Below are 26663 nucleotides of genomic sequence, written 5' to 3' on the forward strand. Positions count from 1 at the left end.
TAAAATAAAATTAAACTAGGAAAGAGGTCTTTGGCGTTGACCCTTTGACGCTCAAGTCAAAATCAGGAAGAGAGAATGAATAATCAAGAAAATGATCAATCTTATACCTTTTCTCATACCTGATGTACCCTTTTATACCTTTCTTTATGGTCGTTCATCTGTCCTTATTTAATGATATTAATTGTCAGAGGAAGAATTTTTTGTCTTGACTTCTGTGCATTAATGATAAATGGAGTGTTTTTCTTGGTCTTGACTTCTTCATATTTAATGATGATAGATAGAGTGTTCTCTTTTGTTTTCTCATCTCCTCCTGTGTATTGTCATTCTTGCATCGGATGGACAGTACAAGCGACTCATTTTCCTGCCTACTGAAACAACTAAGTACGGGTTGTCCATTCGTCCGACCGACCCATGATGCCCATTTGTCTGACCGACCGGGTGATCTACTCGACCACTCCTTTACCGACCGGGATAACCAGACATCCACCTTTGGCCGAGTCTCTTTCTGTAAGCCCCGATATTGACCACCTTGATTTTGACTAACACCATGTCAATTGACCCGTGACAGGTGGACTCCCCTTTATTGCCACATCACAAGCCTCCTCCTCAAGTCTAGTCGAAGGAGGTTGCATGTCCGACTGACTGGACTACTGGTTTCCTTGGTGAGTTCTACCTCCGATCGGAGTGTTTGGTCCCTAGTATCTAATTGGGTGCATCAACCAACGCCGCTCGGTCGTTGTCTAACCATGGCAAATGGGCGATCCGCCCGGTAACCTTATGCAAATTAGGACGATGAGCAGTAATACTTTCGAGAATTTTCCAAATGCGCTTCTTCGAGCGAGCACGGTCGTCGCTGACATCATCCATATTCTCGAAACCTGTGTAAATCCTTGACAATTATGGCCGAGCGCGCAGCCATCCCTTTTAATTAAGTTCATTAAATGTTGTCTGGTAATCGCATGCCACATGACCCTCTGTCTGCCACTGCACGCTTGACAAGATAGGTGGATATCCTCTGCTGATGTGACTAGCGCCTTTTTGAATTCCATAATCAGATCTTCTTCTAGGTTTTCGAAACCTTGGATCAGACGGTTGAGAGAGATCGGTTGTGAGGTTCATAAGCCTCGCGTGTGTCATCGTCTTCTCCACTTCGTGCCTTCGTCTTCGAGCTTCGCCGTTGTGGCATTCTGCTTCTTCGCCGGTGATCTCCCTTTATTCCGGTAATCTCCCATTTCTTTAATTGATTCTATGTGATCTTCCTTGTAAGGTCTTCGATCGATTCGGTCTAGTGTTCGCTTATCGTTCATCGTCGATCTTGTTCTTTCGTTCTTTCGATGGCAAGCTCATCTCAACCTCCTGCCCCTATCCTTGGACTCTGGTACACTTCCATTGAGTCTAGGGTTGATGCAGGCGATGCGAAGAGTTTGAGGGCTGCATATGAAATTCCGCCTAACTATCAAATTGGTCTCCCCTCTGCCTTTGACCGTCCGACTTAACCGCTACCTGATTTCATAACATTTTTCAGGGACCAATTTACCACCGGTCTACGATTCTCGATCCACCCTTTCTTTTCTGCTGTTTGTAAATATTTTCATATTTCTCTCTATCAACTAGTGCCAAACTCCTTTTGGCTACTATGCGGGGTCGTCATTTTATTCCACCTGCACGACATTCCCCTTACTCCTCGGTTTTTCCATTATTTTTATTATCCCAAATTTTCCGAAGCGGGGACCTTCTTATTTCAAGCCCGAGTGAGCTGGGTCTTTTTCGATAAGATGTCGTCCTCCAATAAACATTGGAGGTAATACTACTTTTTTTTGTTAAATTCCCCGATCTTCTCGATTTCCCAACCGGCTGGCAATTAGAGGTGCCGAATCTGCCAGAGCTCAAAAAATACAAGAGCCGCTTGGATTACCTCCATGTTGCCTCACAATTGGCTGGGCAAAAGTATCATATTAACAAATTACTGCACGAGGGGCCCCTCTACATGTTCGGCTTGAGCCCAATCCACACGAAGCTTCCGTCCAGCCTAGGTATGCTCCTGCTTGTTTATAACTTTTGAATCTAACTGATTTTTTCCTTTTCTTTTGCAGCCCAAGTCATGTTGCATGCACCTCTGGCTGACAAAGCCAAGCTCACAGACGCTGAGATCAATGCGGTGACCGTGGCTGAGTTGGAGAGCCGAGGTGTGCAGCTCATCGGCTCACAAGAAGACCCACTTGGAGAGAGTTAGGGAGGGTCAGCCTTAGTGAGCGAAGGGGTAGCCAGCCAGACGCCCAGCGGTGGAGCGGTTGGTGCATCGAATCCTCCCTCCACATGGCTGCCAGTGATTCCGATTGAGGGGATGTCAGACTCAACCTCTTCTGGGGAACCACTAATAAGTCGCAAGAGGCATCGGGAGGAGGCAACATCACGATCTGCTTCATCCATGGTGTAGACCCTCACCAGGACTAGGATGCACCTTCCTTCCGCCAAACGGGTTGAAACCTCAACGCCAGCTCCCGCCACGATGACCATTCCCCCTACATCATCGGATCGGACACCATCCTTATTTGATCTACCATAGGGAACTATTTGCGCGCCGCTAGTTACTTTTATGCCGCCGCCGCCGCCAAAGATTCAAAAGTCTAGTATCCAGCCGGCGTCAATATCTTGACCATTCGGCAGAGCGACCTTGGCCCAATCAGCCCCAAGCGGGCGGCGCCACATAACGACGGTTATCCATCTTCCGACTGAGGAATGGCGTGAGTCAGACGACGCTAAATCCTGAGCCCCCAAGCATAGATAATCATTAAGAGGCCGCTTGAACAGATATGGGCGGACGCATGGGCCCATGCAGTGGTCATGCCTCCGGGGGCGTTCGTGGACAACCATACCTAGATGTCCACTGGGGTAAGTGTTTTGTATGTTCTTAAGGTATCTCTGATCGACGCTTATTTTTTCCTGGTTCCTTGCAGTATTGGGTAGAGAGCTTGGCCATGTGCCAAAACTTGCTTTTCTAGAGCAGGAAGTTAAGCAGTTGAGGGCGCCGAGTGGCCAATCATCTGCTTCTCAGGCCCAGCTGGACTAGATGAATGTCGAGATGGCTCAATTAAGAGCCGATCTGTCTAAGAGTGCCAAGCAGCTGGAGGTGGAGAAGGGAAAAAACACTGAACATGCCAACCAATTAGCTTGGCTTAATAAACAGGTCAGCACCTTTGAATCCAAAATCCATTCGGCCAACACTAGGAAACTCCAGACTTTTGAAGATCTGGAGATCAAAAATAAAGAGTTTCGGGTGTTGACCTATAACTTGAAGGAAGCTAAAGCTGCCCTGAAAGAAGAGTAGGACAGATGGTTAGCCAGGCAGACTACCGTGAAAATCCAACTCGCTGCAAAAGAAGAGGAGCTGGCGGCGCTAAAGGCAGAGTTGGACGCCTCTCGAATGACCTTAGAGACTTATCAAGAGGCCGAGTCAACTAGGTTTGAGCTCATGAAGTGATCCTACATCCGCTCGGATGCTTTTAATGACAAGGTCGCCGATCGGGCACTTCGTTTGTTCAACTTGGCAATCGATGGGACGTTCGGCCAACTCAGGGAAGAAGGCTACCTCCCCGCCTCTCTATAAAGCAAGGTTATTAGTCGGGACAAGCTGGCCAAGTCATTGTCTGATGATGTCTTAGATTATCTAGAGTGAGCCTGTTGAGAGTTCTGCCTCTGTAAAAATTTTGAAGTTTCACTGAATGTTTGTCCGTCCGGATAACCTTTATATTCTTCTAGTATTTTAATATTTTGACTCATTTTTCAAGCGTCGCGTAAACTGTGTGGCCTCGTGTTTCTTCTGATCGGCAACGACTTATCTACTTAGCCGATCGATTCATTTTGTTTTTAAGGTCGTCGCTTGACTGTTATAGTGTAGACATGGGTTTAAGGTCATCACTCGATCACTGATGAAGACATGGGTTTAAGGTCACTGCTCGACCGCTAACGAAGACAGGAGTTTAAAGTCGTCGCTTGACAGCTAACGAAGACAGCGGTTTAAGGTCGTCACTCAACCGTTGATGAAGACAGGGGTTTAAGGTTGCCGCTCGACCGTTGATGAAGACAGGGGTTTAAGGTCGCTGCTCGACCGATGACGAAGATAGCGGTTTAAGGTCACCGCTCGACCGTTGATGAAGATAAGGGTTTAAGGTCGCCGCTCGTCCGTTGATGAAGATAGGGGTTTAAGGTCGCCGCTCGACCGTTGAGGAAGACAGGGGTTTAAGGTCGCCCGCTTGACCTTGATGAAGACTGGGGTTTAAGGTCACTGCTCGACCACTGACGAAGATAGGGGTTTAAGGTCGTCACTCGACCGTTGATGAAGATAGGGGTTTAAGGTTGCTGCTCGACCATTGATGAAGATAGGAGTTTCAGGTCGCCGCTCGACCGTTGATGAAGATAGGGCTTTATAGTCGCCGCTTGTCTTTTAACTTGGCATGGTCGGCCCAAGAGTCTGGAAAGCTTTGATTTTTATTCATGTTGGCCCTGTATCCAGAAGGCATAGACATAAGTACATTTATATTTGCTCACGCACCTCTCACCCAGGCTTATAGGATTGGAGATGATTCTCGCTCCATGGTCGCTCAAGTCATCTTCCATTTTCGTCTTCCAAGTAATAGACCCTTGAGCGGAATTTTTGTACGACCTTGTAAGGTCCCACCCATGGTGCCTCGAGTTTGGTGATGTCGCCGACCAGCTTGATTTTCTTCCACACCAGATCACCGACCTGGAAGGACCTTGGGATCACCCTCCTGTTGTAGTTCCACCTTATCCACTGTCGGTAAGCCATTAGCCGAACGACCACTTTATCCCGCGTTTCATCCACCAAGTCGAGCTCCAGTAACCTTCGCTCGCCATTTCCCTCGTCGTAGAGTTGCCTCCGATCGGATTCTACTCCAACCTCTGCAGGAACCACCGCTTCTCCTCCGTACAATAGCTGGAATGGTGTCACGTCGATCGCCTCCTTTGGAGTCATGCTGAAGTCCCTTTTCTTTTGTTTTACTGACCGAGTGTCCGGTAGAACATGTAGCTCATGCTAAGACACACTTGGTGAAATGTCGGAAAGCTCGTGTGTCGCTCAAGCGAACACATCATGATTTTGTCTGAGGCAGGCTACCAACTCTGCCTTTTTCTTGCCCTCCAGATCGGTAGCGATGAAGGTAGTTGCTTCCAGGTGGTTAGGGTGGATCTGAACTTCACTCTTCATAGACCAGCGTGGAGGGGGGGGGGGGGTTTAATGATGGCGTTCCACCTCCAGGCGAGGTGTCTTCCGAGCGGCTCGTGCTTCCGTTCTGACAATCTCGACATAACAACGTCAAGCGACCAACTAATCTCCTCTGACTTCTCCTACTTTACCGTCCATCAGGAATTTGATCTTCTGGCAGTAACCACCGCTCGGAACTCATTGAGTGTCGATCAGCCCAAAATGACGTTGTAGGTCGAGGGCGCATCTACCACTATGAAATTTGTAGCCCTTGTCTATTTCAGGAGTTCTTCTCCAAGTGAGATGACTAACTTGATCTGGCCGATCGGCAACACTTCGTTACCCGTGAAGCCATATAGCAGAGTCAACATTGACAGTAGTTCACTCCGATCAATTTATAATTGATCGAATGCCTTCCTGAATATGATATTCACCGAGCTCCCTGTATTAATAAAAGTTCAATGGACCATATAATTGGCAATTACCGCTTGGATGATTAATGCATCGGCATGGGGATCTCCACTTCCTCCAAATCCTTAGGACCGAAGCTAATCTCTGGTCCCTCAGCTTTCTCTTTGCTGCAGCCAACAACGTGGATCTCGAGCCGCCGTGCATGCAACTTCCTTGCTTGGTTAACATCTCCGTCGGTCGGCCCACCGACGATCATTCCTGTCTCCCCCAGGCGGTGTTACTCCGGTTCTCTTCTTCCCTTATGGACGGTCTAGTCCGTTCGGAAGATTCTCGGGCAGGGATTCGGTTCCTTTAGTGATGGCATGGCTCGGTCATCCTTTCATCCTTCCTTTGTTCTACAGATCGGCTTCAACGACGTCAGTCTGGAGGTGGCGATCGATGGTAGTATCCGCGTGGAACCGACCTACTAGCTGCTAGGTCGTAGCATTCCCTAGTGTTGTGTGTCGTCGACTGGTGGAAGGTGCAAAACATCGGTGCCCACCTCTTGCCTCTTGGACGAGCGGTCGCCACCTATTGTACGACATGTGGACTAGTCTCCTGGTGTGAAGGGGCTCCCGACCGGGGCCCTTTAGGTGATTAATGACTACTCGATTGACGTCGATCGAATGCTCCTACGGGCTTGGCGCTCGTCTCCTTTTTCCTTGCTACCTGGGCTTCTTCCACATTAATGTATTCGTTGGCCTTCTTTTGGAGATGACCAAGGTCCTTCGGCGGCCGCCGAATGAGCGATCGGAAGAACTCTCCCTCGGCGAGCCCTTGGGTGAAGGCGTTCACCAACACATCTGAGGAGACGCCTGGAATATCCATAGTCACCTGATTGAGGCGCTGGATATAAGCCCTCAGGGCCTCTCGGGGGTCCTTGCTTCAACGAGAACAAATTCACGCACGTCTTCTGGTGGCGGCGCTGCTAGTAAAGTGATGTAGGAATGTCGCTCGGAAGTCCTTGAAGCTGTGGATCGAGTTGTTCGACAATCGTTTGAACCATCATTCCGCCGACCCAGATAGAGTGGTAAGAAAGACTCGACATTTCACCTCATTCGTGTACTGGTGAAGGGTGGTCGCGTTGTCAAACTTTGCCAAATGGTCATCGGGATCGGTTGCTCCATTGTACTCCTTGATCATCAGAGGGGTGTAATGATTTGGCAGAGAGTTATTTAGGATCCCCTCCAAAAATTGTTGATTGACCCTCTCGGGTGAGTTGTCTTCTCTCGACGCTTTTCCCTTTCGTGCATCCCGTACGGGCACCTCATCCAAGGAAGATCCCCTATCTCTATTCGCTCGACCCCTTTCTTCTGGGGGAGCTCATGATAGCGCTTGGTTGAAGGGGACTGTCACATTACGGGAATCCCCATAGGAGCCGATCGGTCTCCTATTTGTCTCTCGAGCGGAAAGTTGATCAGCTCGATCTCCTCTTCCAGCCTGTCAACCTACTACAGAGGTAGCAGGCTCATGTGTTGGTCGATCGGTCAACGCATGTTATTGTTGCTCTAATATCTTCGTCACTCGAGCTTGTATTAGTGCATCGAGATCCTCTTGCGTCAGCATCACTGCGGTGAGTTGTCCAACGTCTTCCATCTTCTTATTCGGATGCAAACTATATTCCCACAGACGGCGCCAAAATGATCCTATTGAAATGAAGGAAGCTGGAAAGCTGAGGATTGGGTGACTACAGACAGGATGAATACCTCAATCCTGCAAAACAAAACCAAAGCAGGGAAGGGGTCTCTAGTGTTGGCCATCTGACGCTCAAGTTAAAATCAGGAAAAGAGAATGAGTAATCAAGAAAATGATCAATCTTACTGATCCTGTCCGAATGCTGAATCAACAGACGCTGGGCACGTGGCGCTCCCCAGCTGCTGACGTGGATCTTCGACTAGTTGCACGAACCTCCGGCGAACCTGCATAGAAGTCGGGCCGGGAAGGGATTCCCGGCGGCGACCCTCCGACGCTCAAGTCAGGCAAGCAAGTAATGAAAAAAGTGGCTCCAAAGGTGTCCCACGCGTACCTCCGGCGAAGTATAAGGCTCTTTATATAGAGTGGTGAAAGAGCTCCTGCACGTCCACCGAGGCGCATACGTGTCCGCAACCCATACCTCGGTATGTGTCTGTTAGAAAGCTTACCTGACGCCATACTGCTACAGTCCAAGCACGTCTTCGATGGGACAACAGAACACCTCGTTGTCAGACTTGGAGTATGGCCTAGCCATAGGACTTGACAACTGTCATAAGATGTTCTTGTCCTTCTTTACCGACCACAGGCCGGGGCGTCCGTCTGGCCGGCGGGACGAGGCGTCCGTCCGGCCAGCATTCCTCTTCATCGGCCTGCTGGGGAGATCTTCAGTAAGATGTTATATAGGGACTACTAGCAGTATGTTACATTGCCTTCGGACGATTATGACGTCCGCTCGGCCCTTCGTTACTGTTCAATCGAGCGCCGGAATCCCGATCCTTGTCAGGGCGCCTTTTTATTATCGGATGTTCATCGGTCGGCCGGTCGGGAGGCCGACTCATCCTTCTCCGGTCGGCCGGTCGGTCTGTCCTTTTCTCATGAGTCCGGTCGGCTCACCCTTCTCCGATGGACCACCTGACCCTTTGACTTCCACGTGGCGTTGACCCCTCGCTATGGGGTCCCGTGTTCTAACCGCCGGATCACTTGCCTTCCCCTCAAGTCTAGTCGAAGGAGGCGAAGTCCGACTGACTGGACTGCCGATCTGACCGAGTAACGACTGATACATTAGTCCGCTCGGCCAGGATTAGGGATGCTCATCCGTTCGGCGGTATCTTGCCCGTGCCTTGTATTGCCTTGGAATTCATGCCGAATCCTCTTCTCTACTGCCAACCACGTGCGTTGCGTACGATACAGGGCGCTCATTAAATGTAACCCGTATCTTGCTGACACGTGGCAATCTTACTTTTGTTAGGGTATGGCGGTGGCGTCACCTCCGATGGGACAGCCGCTGTTTGAAATGAACGGCTGGATGATGATTTCGTTCTTCACGACCTGAATCGGACGGCTAAGGCCGTATGGGGCAAACGTTATAAATCTCGCGGCCCCCTCTCTCCGCCGCCTTCTTCTTCATCGACCTTCGACCCCCCGCCGTTGTTTCTGCTCCGGCGATCCTTATTCCCCGCCCGTTTGGTGCGCTCGTCATCTTCTTCCTTTCCTCAATCTTTCTCGTACCCGTAAGCCTTCCTTTTCAGCTCCCCTCCTCCTGTATTGCTTTCTTTTTCATTCCGTCGGCATTTTCTTTTAGTTTTTCTGTCAATATCTCTTCTATTTCGACCATGGCGAGTACTTCTACGCCTACAGTCGGCGCTCCTAGTCTCTGGTATACGACTATGGAGAGCCGATTCAATGAAGAAGACGCACTGCGTCTCATTCGAGCGTATGAAATTCCGGCTGACCATGAGATAGTTGTAGCTACTCCTTCCGATCGGCCTAATGATCCGCCGCCCGGCACCATTTGCCTCTTCCGTGATCAATTTTTGGCCGGGCTGCGCTTTCCTCCACATCCGTTCATCATCCAAATATGCAACCACTTTCGCCTCCCGCTCGGCCAATTAGTCCCGAACTCGATTAGGTTGCTGAGCGGGGTGATAGTCCTTTTCAAGTTGAATGATATCCTCTTGGCCCCCCAAATCTTCCACTATTTCTTCTACCCAAAACAATCCGAGTGGGGGACCTTCATATTTCAATCTAGGTTGGGTTTCGTCCTATTTACCAACATGCCGAGCTCCAATAAGCATTGGAAGGAGCATTTCTTTTTTATGAGTCTCCCCGAACGGCCGGCCTTCCGAACGAAGTGGCAGACGGCGGTGCCGAATCAACCGGGTCTTGGCAAATTCAAGAGCCATCCGGCGTATCTTCATGTGGCCAACCAGCTGGTCGGCTAACGTTACGATATCGACAAGTTGCTCCTTCCTGGAGTAATGTATATATTCGGCTTGTCTCCCATCCAAGCCGATCTGCCTTATAGCATGAGTAAGCGATTCTTATCCCCCCTTTTTCTTTTGTTCTAACTGATTTATTCTTTGTTTCTGCAGTTGAAATTATGTGGCGTGCTAAGGCAACCGAAAAGCTCAAGCTGAAAGCCGCTCATATTGAGGCGGTGAAGGACAAGGAAGCGGCCGAACGGGGGCTGGTCCTGACCGGCCCTACAACTGAAGGGAGCGAGGGAACTCAAGTTGCTCCCGAGGCTTCGGCCGCCCGCGTCTCCACTGACGAGGCCGCGGCCAATATCACAACATCTGCCCAGGCCGAGGAGGAAGGCCGATCGGCCGACGAGGCACCTTTGGTGACTCGAAAGCGCCGGCGTCTGGAGCAAGCCCCTCAACCGATCTCATCAGATGGGCAGCCTTCCGAGCGGAGTGATGCAGCTCACGCAGTCTCTGAGGCAGTCTCTTCAGAGCACACTCCGACGTAAGTTGGGCTATCCTCGACTGTTTCCGAGACGCAGCCTTTCGCCTCCCGGCCTCTGCGTCGCCTCAAGCGACTAGGCGAGCGTCCTGCCCTGACCGGCGAGCCTTCTGGCCAGGCTGCCGCATCTCAGGAGGATCCGAGCGGCCTGAGGGTGATCAAAACAGTTCTCCGCTTTCCTTCGGAGGAGTATTTATCGACCGCCGATCGGCCCGCAGATCAGTAATCGACTGGCTGAGCTGGAGGACGAAATGAAAAAACTCAAACTTTCGGAGGCAAACCAAGGGCAATCCACTGTTGCTCTGGAGAAAAGCAAAAAGCTTTTGGAAGCCAAACGGAAACGAGCTTCCGATCTGGCGATCGAGGTCGCTCGGCTTGAAGCTGTGGTCAAACAACGGGATAAAGAGATCAAGACGGCGACCTCTCGGAAGCGCAAGGCCATTGATGACATGGATCTAATGAAGGTGGAGATCAGAGGGCTAGAGCAACACGTCAAGGAGCTGGATGCCCTCCTGACCACCGAGAAGGAGGGCCGCTCGGCCGATCTGCTCAAATTTGAAGGAGACTTGAAGGATCTCCATGCCGCCAACGATGCTTCCCGAGCCGCGCTCCAAGGGTATCAGGATGGGGAGTCGGCCCGCTCTGACGAAGTGAGGAAAGCATTTGTCCGCTCGGATGATTTCGGAGAGAAATTCACCAACAAGATTTCCCTCACTTTCGAAGAAGCGATCAAGGCGGCGGTGGATTACTTGAAGGCTAAAGGCCACCTTCCCGCCGAGCTGACCATCCCCCCAGAGGATCTAGCTACCGTGATGGGCGCCATTCCTGATGCTCTTTTTGATTTTGACGTGTGAGGAGTGTTTATGTTTTTGTACTCTTGCTGTTCGACACAACTTATTTTTGCTGTAACTTCTTTTGTTTGCCCAGCGTTTGGCGTAAATAGATCATCTTTCTGTTCTTGCAACTTTTGTTTTGGCAAGAAATTTTTCTTTCGTTATGTTTAAAGTGTTCTTTAAAACTCCTCCGCTCGGCTCCATACTCTAACATGAGCTCAAGCCGATTGTCTTCGAAAAACGTCTTTCGCCATGCGACTCAAAGGGGTTTTCCCCATATTTTTGCTAATCGAGCCGCTCGGCCGTATGCTGGTCTTAAAAAACAAGCTCTGTCGTCGGTCGGCTCTTACTGCCGGAATGTATCGGCTATCCGCCGGAGGATTAATGGTCGCGTGCTCGTCTTACAGTTCCTGAGCTCGACGGTCTTCCGCCGGAGCGTTTATAGACGCTCGTCTCTCGATTTTTAACGCCGGAGCTCGACGGCCTTCCGCCCGGGCGTTTATAGACTTTAACGTCTGAGCTCGACGGTCTTCCGCCGAGCGTTATAAACGCCACTGCCTCGATTTTATCGCTCGAGCTCGGCGGTCTTTCGCTCGAGCATTTATAGACGCCGCCTCTTGATTTTAACGCCGAGCTCGACGGTCTTTCGCTCGGAGCATTTATAGACGCCGGCTCGTCTCTTGATTTTTAACGTCGGAGCTCGACGGTCTTCCGCTCGGAGCGTTTATAGACGCCGGCTCGTCTCTCGATTTTTAACGTCGGAGCTCGACAGCCTTAAAGGCTAATTTTAATGAAGCCGCTCGGCGAACACATTAGTCATCCTTTGAACCATTTTTGCTTCCTGCATTACAAGGACATGGGCGACTAGCATATACACAAAAATGAGTTACATCAGTGCACCTCTCATCCAGCTCGATAAGGCTGGAGATGATTCGCGCTCCATGGCCGATCCAGCTGCCGTCCGTCTTCATCCTCCAAATAGTAAGCGCCCGAGCGGAGCTTTTCGATAACCTTGAAGGGGCCCGCCCAGGGAGCTTCCAGCTTGCCGACGTCGCTGACCGACTTGACTTTCTTCCAGACAAGGTCACCGACCTGGAATGATCTGGGGATTACGCGGCGGTTGTAGTTTTGCTTCATCCGCTGCCGGTACGCCATCAGCCGAACGGACGCCTTGGCTCGCTCCTCGTCGACCAAATCCAACTCCATGTTCCTCCGTTCGGCGTTGCCATCATCATAACTCTGGATCCGGACGGACTCGACACCGACTTCAACAGGAATGACCGCTTCGCCGCCATACACCAAGTGGAAAGGCGTGACGCCCGTCCCTTCCTTTGGAGTCGTTCTGATGGCCCATAAGACGCCCGACACTTCATCCACCCAACTTCCTCCCAAATGGTCGAGCCGAGCACGCAGAATACGAAGAATTTCCCGATTAGCTACTTCAGCTTGACCATTGCTTTGGGGGTATGCTATGGACGTGAAGTGTTGCTCGATGCCATAGCTTTGGCACCAATCCTCGAGCAACTTTCCAGTGAACTGCCGTCCGTTGTCGGAAACAAGTCGGCGAGGGATGCCGAACCGACAGATAATGGGTTGCCAGATAAACTTCTTGACCATCTGCTCGGTGATCTTGGCTAGCGGTTCGGCCTCCACCCACTTGGAAAAATAATCGACTGCCACCAATAGAAATTTTCGCTGCCCGGTCGCCATAGGAAATGGACCAACAATGTCCATTCCCCACTGGTCAAACGGGCAGGAGACCGTGGATGCCTTCATTTCCTCTGCCGGTCGGTGAGAGACATTGTGATACTTCTGGCAAGATAGACAAGTTGCGACGGTCCGAGCGGCATCAGCTTGCAAGGTCGGCCAAAAGTATCCAGCTAGCAGGATCTTTTTAGCTAATGATCGTCCGCCCGGATGTCCTCCACATGATCCTTAATGTACTTCTTGGAGGATGTAAGCCGAGTCTTCCGAGCTCACGCATTTCAACAGCGGGCGAGAGAAAGCCTTCTTGTAGAGTTGATCACCGATGAGTGTGAACCGACCGGCTCTCCTCCTTAACAGCTGGGCTTCATTCCGATCGGGCGGTGTGGCGCCCGAGCGCAAAAACTCCGTGATGGGTGTCCTCCAGTCGCTTGGAAACGTGAGGCCTTCCATTCGGTCGACGTGCGCCACCAAGGATACTTGCTCAATTGGTTGCTGGATGGCGACCGACGTTATTGAGCTTGCAAGTTTGGCTAACTCATCGGCCGCTTGATTCTCTGCTCGGGGTATCTTTTGGATAATAACCTCTCGGAAATCGGCTTTGAGTTTTTCAAATGCTTCTGCGTAGAGTTTGAGCCGAGCGTTGTTAATCTCAAAGGTGCCTGAAAGCTGCTGAGCGGCCAACTGCGAATCCGAATGGAGCGTTACCCGACCAGCTCCAACATGCCGAGCTGCCTGCAAGCCGACTATGAGGGCTTCATACTCCGCTTCATTGTTTGTAGCTCTATAATCTAGCCGGACGGATAAGTGTATTTTTTCTTCTTGGGAAGAGAGCAGTAGTACTCCAATCCCGCTTCCGAGCCGAGTGGACGATCCGTCCACATATATTCTCCACATAGCTTCTGGCTCCGGCTTTTGCACCTCAGTTACAAAATCCGCCAAGGACTGTGCTTTAATTGCCGAACGGGGCTGGTATTGAATGTCGAATTCGCTCAACTCTGTAGTCCATTTGATGAGTCATCCGGACGCTTCTGGATTTAGCAATACACGCCCGAGTGGGCTATTGGTTTTGACAATGATGGTATGCGCCAGGAAGTATGGACGAAGGCGCCGAGCGGCGAGGACCAGAGCGAAAGCCAGCTTCTCGAGCCCAGTGTAGCGAGATTCAGCATCTTTTAAAATATGACTAAGAAAATACACAGGCTCTTCTCCGCTCGCCCTCACCAGTGTCGAGCCGATTGCGTGTTCGGTTGAAGACAAGTAGATATAAAGCGGCTCACCCGCAGCCGGCTTGGCTAATACCGGGAGAGAGTTCAGATATGCTTTCAAATCCTCGAATGCCCGATCGCATTCTTCGTCCCAGTGAAACTTAGTGTCCTTGCGCAAGATTTTGAAAAAAGGAAGGCTCCGGTCAGCAGTTTTGGATATGAATCTAGACAAGGCAGTTATCCGACCTGTCAAACGTTGCACTTCCCTCGTATTTCGCGGAGGAGGCATGTCTTGTAGAGCTTTCACCTTGCTGGGATTTGCTTCGATACCCCGCTCGGTCACTATGTAACCTAAGAAACACCCTCCTTTTGCTCTGAACAGGCACTTCTGAGGATTTAGCTTGACTCCATATTTCCGCAGCGTTCGGAAGGTTTCCTCCATGTCTTTGAAGAGATCGGCCGCTCGGACGGACTTGATCAGAATGTCGTCCACATAAACCTCCAGATTCCGCCCGATCTGCTCCTTGAACACTTTGTTCATCAGCCGTTGATAAGTGGCTCCCGCGTTCTTCAATCCGAACGGCATCACATTGTAGCAGTAGGTGTCGTTGGCCGTCACGAAGCTAACTTTTTCTTGATCTTCCCGGGTGAGCGGCACTTGATGGTATCCCTGATAGGCGTCGAGCATGCATATCAACTCGGAGCCGGCCGTAGAATCCACCAGTTGATCGATTCGGGGCAAGGGGTAAAAGTCCTTTGGGCACGCCTTGTTAAGGTCCCGGAAATCGATGCACACTCTCCACTTGTTGCCGGGTTTGGAAACTAGCACCACATTCGCCAGCCAGACCTCGCGGATATGGCCGGCCTCCAAGAGTTTCTCCACCTCCGCTCGGATTATGGCATTCGCTCGCCACAAGTCTCTTTTCTTTGCTTTACTCGAGTCGTCCGGACGTGCGCTATACTCGGTGAAATTTCAGGCAGCTCATGTGTCGACCAGACGAAGACATCATGGTTTCTTCGGAGGCATTGGATCACCTCCTCTTTCTGATTTGCCTCTAGATCAGACGCGATGAATGTCGTGGCTTCCGATCGGGTCGGGTGTATTTGCACTTCCTCCTTTTCTTCGTAAACTAAAGAGGGAGGCTTTTCAGTTATAGCGTTCACCTCGATCCGTGGCGACTTCCGAGCGGAATTTTCTTCTGCTCGGACCATTTCGACGTAGCATCGCCGAGCTGCCAGTTGATCTCCCCGTACTTCTCCCACTTTGTCTTCGACGGGGAACTTGATCTTCTGGTGGAAGGTGGAGACGGCCGCCCGGAACTCGCTGAGCGCCGGTCGTCCCAAAATGACGTTGTATGATGAGGGAGAGTCGACCACCACGAAGTTGGCTGTCCGCGTCCTCCTGAGCGGCTCTTCTCTCAGTGAAATAGCCATCCAGATTTGTCCGACCGGCAGGATTTCATTGCCCGTAAATCCGTAGAGGGGGGTTGTCATGGGCAGCAGCTCGGCTAGGTCAATTTGTAGTTGATCGAACACCCTTTTGAATATGATGTTGACCGAGCTTCCTGTGTCGTGGTGAATAGTGTAGTTGGCTATTACCGCTTTGATGAGCAGAGCGTCGTTGTGGGGCACTTCAACTCCTTCCAAGTCCCAGGGCCCGAAACTGATTTCGGGTCCGCTCGCCCGTTCTTGACTGCAGCCGACTGCATGGATCTGGAGCTGCCGGACGCTCGCCTTTCTTGCTCGGTTAGAATCTCCTCCGGTCGGCCCACCTGCTATGATGTTGATCACGCCCCGGGAAGTGTTGTTCCTATTCTCTTCCTCCCGAGCGGACGGTTTAGGCCGCTCCCTAGACATCCGGAGATTCTCCCGCCTCGGAGAGCGATGCCGCTCAGGAGTTTGTTGTTGTCGTCTGTCGGCTACCGTCCGCTCGGCTTCACTAGGCTTCGATCGTCTGTCAGCTGATGGCGACCGCCGACCGCCACCTCTGGGAACAGGGTGGGCGATTAATGGAAGACTACGGCAATCCCTGGTGTTATGTGTGTCCGGAATGAGTGACCGGAAGAAATCCCCATCCACGAGGCCTTGTGTGAAGGCATTCATCATGGTCTCCGAGGTGGCCGTTGGAATGTCCATGGCCACTCTGTTGAACCGCTGGATGTAAGCTCGGAGCGATTCGCGGGCTTCCTGTTTGATGGCAAACAGACTAACGCTGGTTTTTTGATAGCGCCGATTGCTTGCAAAATGATGGAGGAAGGCCATTCGGAAGTCCTTGAAGCTTGTGATGGAACCGTCCGGCAGCCTCCGAAACCATCGTTGAGCCGATCCGGAAAGAGTGGTGAGGAAAACTCGACACTTCACCCCATCTGTGTATTGATGCAGAGTTGCAGTGTTATCGAATTTACCTAAATAATCATCCGGGTCGCTGGTTCCATTGTACTCACCGATCGTCGGAGGCACATAGTGCTTGAGCAGAGGGTCTCTTAGAATAGCCTCTGAAAATTGGCAGTTGATCCGCTCGGGGGATGCGTCCGCTCGGGGGGGGGGGGGATTTTCCTTTTCTGCTATCTCGTCTTGGCATTTCATCTGAAGATGATCCTCGATCTCAATTAGTTGCTGTGGCTTCAGGGGTGCGGAATAGAGCTCGATGGAATGGAACCGTGGCTGGTGGGGCTTCCGCTCGGCCACCTGAGGCCGATGTGGCTTGCTGCTCAGGCCGCTCGGCTAGTGCCTTCTGTTTTTGCTCCACAAGCTTGGCGGCCCTCAACTCGATCAGAGCATCAAGTTCTTCTGTGGAAAGCGTCACCGTGTGCTGTCGTCCAGCCTCGTCCATTGCTTCCGTTCGGATGCAGGAGCGTTCCCACAGACGGCGCCAATTTGATCCTGTCCGAATGCTGAATCAACGGACGCTGGGCACGTGGCGCTCCCCAGCTGCTGACGTGGATCTTCGACTAGTTGCACGAACCTTCGGCGAACCTGCACAGAAGTCGGGCCGGGAAGGGATTCCCGGCGGTGACCCTCCGATGCTCAAGTCAGGCAAGCAAGTAATGAAAAAAGTGGCTCCAAAGGTGTCCCACGCGTACCTCCGGCGAAGTATAAGGCTCTTTATATAGAGTGGTGAAAGAGCTCCTGCATGTCCACCGAGGCGCATACGTGTCCGCAACCCATACCTCGGTATGTGTCTGTCAGAAAGCTTACCTGATGCCATACTGCTACAGTCCAAGCACGTCTTCGATGGGACAACATAACACCTCGTTGTCAGACTTAGCGTATGGCCTAGCCATAGGACTTGACAGCTGTCATAAGATGTTCTTGTCCTTCTTTACCGACCACAGGCCGGGGCGTCCGTCTGGCCGGCGGGACGAGGCGTCCGTCCGGCCAGCATTCCTCTTCATCGGCCTGCTGGGGAGATCTTCGGTAAGATGTTATATAGGGACTACTAGCAGTATGTTACATTGCCTTCGGACGATTATGACGTCCGCTCGGCCCTTCGTTACTGTTCAATCGAGCGCCGGAACCCCGATCCCTGTCAGGGCGCCTTTTTATTATCGGATGTTCATCGGTCGGCCGGTCGAGAGGCCGACTCATCCTTCTCCTGTCGGTCGGTCGGTCTGCCCTTTTCTCATGAGTCCGGTCGGCTCACCCTTCTCCGATGGACCACCTGGCCCTTTGACTTCCACGTGGCGTTGACCCCTCGCTATGGGTCCCGTGTTCTAACCGCCGGATCACTTACCTTTTCTCGTACCTAGCGTACTCTTTTATACCTTTCTTTGTGATCATTCATCTGTCCTTATTTAATGATATTAATTGCCAGAGAAAGTTTTTTTTGTTTTGACTTCTGTGCATTAATGATAAATGGAGTGTTTTTCTTGGTCTTGACTTCTTCAAATTTAATGATGATAGACAGAATGTTCTCTTTTGTTTTCTCGTTTCTACTTGTGTAATGCCATTCTTGCGTTGGACGGACGGTCCGAGCGGCTCGCTTTCCTGCCGGACGGGCGGGCCTAGCGGCTCATTTTCCTGCCGACCGAAACAACCAACTACGGGTTGTCCATTCGTCTGATCGGCCCATGATGTCCATTTGTCTGACCGACCGGATGATCCACTCGTCCATTCCTTTGTCGACCGGGATAATTAGACAACCACCTTTCGCCGAGGTTCTTTTCGTAAGCCCTGACGTTGACCACCTTAACTTTGATCGACACCATATCAATTGATCCATGATAGATGAACTCCCCTTTATAGCTGCATCATCATGCATGTTTCAATTAACTCGACCATCAAAGGTTATATATCATATAAGCTTTGACTTCAAGTGTTTGTTTGTTTATTTATGTGTGTTAGGTAGATCAACGACATTTCGTATAAAAATGATATAGTGTGCGTTAAGATTGAAGACCTAGTTGATTTGGATAATTATCATGTGCATGCCCTTTATAATGCTACCATGAATAATTGATAAAGCCTTGGGCTACGGTGCAGTGAAATAACATTAAATTATCATCTAAGTATTTAGGTCGGTCATCGTAAATGCTTTTTAATTTATTCTAGCAGTCGGAACCAGATTAGTCACTCCAAGTTTAGTATTATCTGATTCATTATTCTACCCTCGGAGTTATGGTACAGGTATAACTATAAGATGTTGGGTCACTCATCATAAATATTTCTAATTTATCCTAATAATCAATGAAAAATTTTCATACGATCGAATCGATCATCACAAGTTAAATGTTACTTGGTTCATCATGAATAATTGATAAAGGTTTCGTATAAATTGATTTTAGGTTGGGGAATACAATAACTAATGACCTAAGGGATCCCTTTAGGTGAATATCTCTTGTAGTGACTTTTAGAGTCATTACAGAGAACAATCATTGGTTATTATAGTCATTGTAACGTTAATCCTCACAAATTCTGTTCGAAAAAAGAATCTACGAAAACTTTTAGGAATTAGCTGAATTATTTTAAGAATTAACTAAAATTATATACACCAAATTAAATTTATTTATCTATCAATTTTAGGCTACCCGTGAGAGTTGATTTTCTACCAAGTACTGAGTGCAGATCACAAATTGGCAGAATGGGCAAATCGGCCAAGCGGGTCATGAGACATAGCTGAGACGTGGTAGAGCTGACAAATCGATCGAGTAGTGGAGATGGCCGAACGGGCGAAGCGGCCGATTGAACAGTGCGGTCGAGCGAGCAGAGCAGCAGAACAGATCGATCAGGCTAAGTAGTCGACTAACAGAACAACCGACCGGGTAGTGTGGTCAATCAAGAAGATCAGCCAACCGAGTAGAGAGGTCGACCAAGTGATCGGTTGAGCGAATGGAGAGGTCGAGCGAGTAAGCGGTCGAGCGAGCGTGTGACTGGATTGGCGTGCAACCGAGCAGACGAAGAGGATGAGCGAGTGAGAGGTCGAGCGAATGAGCGACTGAGTGAAAGAAGAGGCCGAGTGGGTGAGCGACCGAGCAGGCGTGCAGTCAAGAAGATAAAGAGGCCGATCGAGTGAGTGGCCGAGCGAGAGAGCGACCGACCAAGCGTGCGGTCGAACGTGCATGCAGCCTAGCGGACGAAGAGGCTGAGGCCTGTGATGGACGCAGTTTCCTTAAAACAGATTCGCCCCGCCTCTGACTGTGCTTCAAGGTTTTCTCGGGTCATCTGTTTCCCACGATACAATGGTTAATCACGATGCACACTAAGTACTAGTAGTCACGATTAACTGAGAGGTACCCAACTGCTACCACTGGTAATCCGTCGAGCAAGAGATGCACAACAGAGGAGGAGGGGAACAGAGGTGGAGAGTTGTCGCTTCTGTTTATGTTGCCTATGATCGCAACCTTCTTATATAGGAGCTCAGACCCATGGGCAATGTTAATGATCGATTAATGATCATTATTCATAGAGCAATGAAACACCCACATTTCACTCAGCCATTTACATTTTGCATTAATCCTTATATGTGGTAAAATGTTGGTTGTTCCACTTGGACCAATTTTGCCCTGATCAGTTAGGCATTTAGCGCCCACAGGTCATGCTCGTACACAAGTCAACTTGGTCCAGTGCAATTCGGGCCCTAGATTTGCATCCCCTGCGCACTCATGCGTGAGAGAGAGTCTCTCCCCATGCATTTGTTCACATCATCAATGCATGTGAATCAATATAAACCAACTAATATGCCTTGAAGCTCCCAATATAGGACTAAAGCCCCATTCACAATGGAACTTCATGCCTCTTCTACCTCTTCTTCATTCACATATATCTAACAATCCCCCACATGAATGAAATAGGGTATGTGATAACATTCAACAGTTGAGTCCAGTATAAGACAGATAGACTTTACCCTTTGAACCTTCCCTTGTGAAGATCTATTTGCTTACTGCTGATAGTAGATGTGATATCCTTGAACTGTTCTGCCGTCTATGCAAGCATTGACATATCTCACCCAAGACTCTTCTTGATACAACTCAGTTCTCATGAGTGTGTTCATTCTTGGCCATGAACAGGCCTAGTTTTGAGAGAAGTTATAAGAATTGTGCCTCCAATTCTCTTCGAAATGACCCCACTTCTTTCTCACATAGGTGATATCTTAAGAGTATTCGTCATTACTCTACTTGGATCATTAAAAATTGTATGCTCAACCTCCATTATTCACTGATCCATTGGGTCATTCACCACAGTGAGTAACTTTATCAGTACAATTAGGTTATCCCTTTAAAGCTAGTTCTTGGGATCTCCAGTTTGGATAGGTTGGGTTTCTTTTGCACTAATATTTATCATTGGCATCAAGCCCATCTCTCACGATGAGCTTGCAACTAACTCTCTGTTTAACCCCTTGGTTAATGGATTTGCTAAGTTATCCTTTGACTTCACAAAGTCAACAACGATAACTCTTGTTGAGAGTAGTTGTATAATGGTATTATTGTTGGTTGCTACTCGGAAAACCTAATGGTTCTACTGTACAAAAATTTTGTACAAAGGTCTGAACCTTTTCCTAGCTACCATGTGTTCTTTTAAATTAAACTTGGATCGCCTGCGGAACTTAACATGTTTGATCCTAAGTTTAATTTATTTGTTCTTTTAGGTTTAGACTTGGATCTCCTGCGGAACTTAACACATTCGATCCAAATCACCTAGGTCACGAAGATAATTAAATATCTATTTCCAAAATCAGCTTCCAGTACTGCATGGCGAGGCACTTGACCTTCTTGGATATGGGAGCAACCACCACCGACTAGACAAAGTCTTTTAAGGAAATTAAATATTTAACCTTCCCATAGTAACCCTAGGTTAACCGCTAAGAACAATCAAATCACAAGGAAAATAAAAAAACAAAAGAACACAACTTTGAAAACTAATTCAAAAAACTAGAATCGCATGCCTCTTGTATTTGGTATTTTTACAAAGAAACAAAACTAACATGATGTGGGAAACAATTATTAGTTATACATTTCTTTGTGAATAATGACCTCTTGATCTTCTACCGTATTCCTCTTCTAATCTCGGACGTTGTGTGGGCAACGATCTTCTGAGACGAGAACCACCTAGCACCTTCTTCTTCTTCCTTCAAGTTTCGGCCAAGCACAAAACCTACAAAGGATGAAGAACTTTTTCCACCAACCAAGCTCCAAGGGATGCAAGCTTTTTCTCCTTCTTCTCCAAGCTAAGATCCGACCACCACTTGATCTCCAAGAAAGATGAGAGGTTCGGCCACACCAAGGAGAAGAGAGACTTTGAAGAAGCCGGCCACACCAAGGAAGAAAAGAGGGAGAAAATAGAATAGAGGTTGTGTCTCATGAATGCACCCAAACCCCCTCTTTTATAATCCTTAGCCTTGACAAATAAGGAAAATTTAATAAAACATTCCTTAATTCTTTTGCCATTGAAAAGGAAAATTTTAATTAATTAAAATTAAAATCCTTTTCTTAATGCATATGGCCGGCCACATCAAACAAGCAAACTAGGAAAATTTTTCGCTAGAAAAATTAAAGCTTCCTACTTTGCTTCCGGAAAAATTTTAAAATAAAATTTCTCTTTAATAATCCCTTCATGGTTGATGCTATAAAAGAAAATTTCTATAATTTTAAAATTTATCTTTTCAGCATGTGGATGATTTATAAATAAGGAAAGTTTTTACTAAAATTAAAATCAACCTTTTAATCTACAAATAAGGAAAGAGATTTAACTCCTCTCTTAATCTTTTGTAGAATCTTATAAAAGGAAATATTTTAATTTTTAAACTCTCTTTTAAATCATATATTTCACATAAGAAAAAATTTAAAATTAAAATTCCTTTTCTATTTTTAATGGCCGACCACACATAGGTTGAACCCATGCTTGGGCCGGCCACAATCAATCCCATCTAAACATGGTTTGGCAGGCCCTTGCTTGGGCTCCAAGCAAAGCTTGGTCGGCCCCCTTTAGGTTGGTGTGAAGGTGAGTATAGGTGGGTATAGTACTCAATAATTAAGAGGCTACGATAGGGACCGAGAGGAGGAATTGGTTTTGGTCTCCTGATAAAATTAAGCATCCCGTGTTCGCCCCGAACACACAACTTAATTTTATCAATAATAATTCATTCCACTAGAGAACTATTATTGAACTACCGCACCAATCCCAAATTACATTTTTGGGCTCCTTCTTATTATGAGTGTGTTAGTCTCCCTGTGTTTAAGATAATGAATATCCACTAATTAAATGAGTTACTGACAACTCACTTAATTAATATCTTAGTCCAAGAGTAGTACCACTCAACCTTATCATCATGTCAGACTAAGTCCACCTGCAGGGTTTAACATGACAATCCTTATGAGCTTCTCTTGGGGACATTCTCAACCTAGATTACTAGGACACAGTTTCTTTCTATAATCAACAACACACACTATAAGTGATATCATTTCCCAACTTATCGGGCTTATTGATTTATCGAACTAAATCTCACCCATTGATAAATTAAAGAAATAAATATCAAATATATGTGCTTGTTATTATATCAGGATTAAGAGCACACACTTCCATAATAACTGATGTCTTTGTTCCTTTATAAAGTCAGTATAAAAGAAACGACCGCTAATGGTCCTACTCAATACACTCTAAGTGTACTAGTGTAATTATATAGTTAAGATAAACTAATACCTAATTACACTACGACATTCCAATGGTTTATTCCTTTCCATCTTGGTCATGAGCTACTATTTATAATTTATAAGGTACTGATAACATTATCTTCTGTATGTGACACCACATACTATATTATCTACAATATAAATTAATTGAACAACTACAAATAAATGTAGATAATTTGACCAAATGTGATTATTTATTCAAAATAAATGTCTACAAAAAGCTTAGGCTTTCAGTATACACTCTAACAATCTCCCACTTATACAAATGACTAAGCTGCCATATCTGCTGCCATACATCTGATTCCCATCCCCTCCACATGCCGATCGAAAGCTTTTGCTGGAAGGGCCTTAGTAAAAGGATCTGCCAGGTTATCTGCTGATGCAATCTTGGCGATGACAACTTCTCCTCGCTTCACGATATCTCGTATCAGGTGGTACTTACGCTCTATATGTTTACTTACCTTATGGGCTCGTGGTTCCTTCGAGTTTGCAACTGCACCGCTATTATCACAATAAATTGTGATGATTTTGGGTAAACCAGGAATCACATTTAAGTCCATTAGAAAGTTCCTGAGCCATACTGCTTCTTTAGCTGCCTCAGAGGCTGCCACATACTCAGCTTCCATGGTTGAGTCTGAAACACATTTCTACTTAACACTCCTCCATGCAATGGCTCCACCTCCCAAAGTAAACACATAGCCTGACGTAGACTTACTGTTGTCCCTATCCGATTGGAAATCTGAATCCGTGTAACCCACAGGGAGCAAATCGTCTGCTTGGTAAACTAGCATATAATCTCTAGTCCTTCTTAGGTACTTTAATATATGCTTTACCGCAGTCCAATGTCCTTGTCCAGGGTTACTCTGATATCTACTAACCATGCCCACGGAAAAACAGATATCAGGTCTCGTATACAGCATTGTATTCATAAGGCTTCCTACAGCCGAAGCATAAGGAACTCCTTTCATGTCCTCTATCTCCTTTGATGTCTTCGGAGACATCTCTTTAGATAGAGCTACTCCATGCCTAAAAGGTAAGAAACCTTTCTTGGAATTCTACATGCTAAAACGAGCAAGGATTGTATCTATATATGAAGCTTGGGACAGACACAACATTCTTTTCTTGTGATCCCTTATAACTTTGATCCCAAGAATGTGTGCACAATCTCCTAAGTCCTTCATATCAAATTTTTTGGACAACCATACCCTTACGTCCGATAATACCTTGACATTGTTGCCAATTAACAAAATATCATCTACGTATAATACAAGAAATACCACTACATTTCCGTTACACTTCTTGTATACACAAGACTCATCCGGACACTGAATAAATCCATATGACTGGATTACTTCATTAAACCGGATGTTCCAAGACCTTGAAGCTTGCTTCAGTCCATAAATGGACCGATTGAGCTTGCACACTAGATGCTCTTTGCCTTTTTCAATGAACCCTTCTGGTTGCTTCATATAGATGTTTTCTTCAAGACTTCCATTAAGGAAAGTTGTCTTGACATCCATTTGTCAAATTTCATAATCCATATGAGCGGCAATGGATAAGAGTATCCGGATAGACTTAAGCATGACTACCGGTGAAAAAGTCTCCTCATAATTGATTCCCTCTTTCTAAGTGTACCCTTTCGCAACAAGTCTTGCTTTGAAGGTTTCTACCTTCCCGTCTATCCCTCTTTTCCTTTTGTAGATCCACTTGCATCCAACGGCTTTTACACCATCAGGTGGTTCTACAAGCTCCCAGACCTTATTAGAGTACATAGACTCTATTTCAGAATTCATTGCCTTTTGCCAAGATACTGTATCTATATCTTGGAGTGCTTCGTCATATGTTCGGGGATGAGGTTCATGTTTACCCGGGATCAAGTCTGAAGACTCTCCCAAAAACATGAATCTCTCAGGTTCCCTCACAACTCTCCCACTACGACGAGGCACCGTCTGTGGTTGTGTATCATATGTGACACGTGTTGCAGTCTCTTGTGGTACTTCATCTTGTACTGTTGGTACTAAAGTAGACGTGCCCTCTCTAAGTTCTTCTAAAACAATTTTGCTACTGGGATTGTGATCCAATATATAGTCTTCTTCTAAAAACTGGGCATTGGTGCTAACAATGACCTTCTGGTCTTTAGGACTATAAAATAAACCACCTTTCATTCCTCAGGGATAACCCACAAGCACGCGAACTTCTGTACGAGATTCTAACTTATCAGCATCTGGTTTCAGCACATGTGCTGGACTACCCCAAATCCGAATATGTCTTAGACTGGGCTTTCACCCATTCCACAATTCTGTGGGAGTAGAAGATACTGATTTAGAAGGTACTAAGTTTAGAATGTGCGCTGTCGTTTCCAAAGCGTATCCCCAAAATGAATTTGATAATTCTGAATAACTCATCATCGATCTAACCATCTCCATAAGAGTCCTATTCCTTCGTTCTGCCACACCATTCTGTTGGGGTGTACCAGGTGCGGACAATTGGGATTGAATCCCGACCTCTGATAAGTAATTCCTAAACTCTCCTAAGAGGTATTCGCCACCACGATCAGACCGTAGTGTCTTGATACTTTTACCTAGTCGTTTCTCCACATCAGCCTTGTACTCTTTGAACTTATTAAAGCACTCGGACTTGTGGCGCATTAGGTAAATGTATCCGTATCTTGAATAATTATCTATAAAAGAGACAAAATATTCAAAACCACCTCTCGCCTGGATAGACATAGGACCACACAAATCAGAATGAACCAATTCTAACGCTTCTTTGGCTCTATACCCCTTGGCCTTAAAAGGCCTCTTGGTTATTTTACCTTCCAAGCAAGATTCACAAGTTGGAAAATTTTTCAACTCTAATGAACCCAATAGTCCATTGGCTACAAGCCTTTGAATCCTACTTAAGTTAATATGACCAAGCCTTAGATACCAAAGATACGCTTGCTTCATTTCCGAAGGTTGTTTTCTCTTATTAGAGTTAGAAGATGTGTTATAAATTTTCATATTTTGCTTTGTGGGAGAAATTAGATTTAAAGTATATAAATTGCCAACTAATGCACCAGAACAGATAATCACTTTATTTATCTTTATAACTACATTATTATTAAAGGAAACAGAATATCCATTCAAATACAGTTTAGAAACTGAAATTAAATTCTTTCTAAAACTGGGTACATAAAGATAATTTCTTAAAAACAATTTTTTATTCCTATCAAAAGATCAGTAGACGGTTATTTCTCCTTCATATAGTCGTCGGGTTTCCTGGAACTCATGCAAAGAATTGCAGACATGATCAGTGGCTCCCGAATCTACACACCAGGTGCTGGTAAATAACACCGTTAAACATGTTTCAACAACTAGAGCATGAGATATACCTGTTGGGATTTTCAGGCCGCGAAAACTGCTTTTCGCGTCGCGAAAACCCCGAATCTCCCTAGCCAACGGATCCGTGCGAAGAATAAAATTTTTCGAAAAACTACGAGTACGATTTTACCTAGATCTACATTTAGATCTACAAGAGAAAAAGGTTATACCTTTGAAGCGAAGCCCTTCGCGTTCCCGCTCATCCAAATGGTGCCGGATCTCGAAGTTGTCAACGTAGACAACTCTCTATATGTATCCACACAAACAACTCAATGGAGAGAGAGCCTTAGAGTGTGCTAGCACTCCAAAGGGTCTCGGCAATG

Source organism: Zingiber officinale, chromosome 10B (assembly GCF_018446385.1).
Source record: "Zingiber officinale cultivar Zhangliang chromosome 10B, Zo_v1.1, whole genome shotgun sequence".
NCBI classification, from domain to species: domain Eukaryota; kingdom Viridiplantae; phylum Streptophyta; class Magnoliopsida; order Zingiberales; family Zingiberaceae; genus Zingiber; species Zingiber officinale.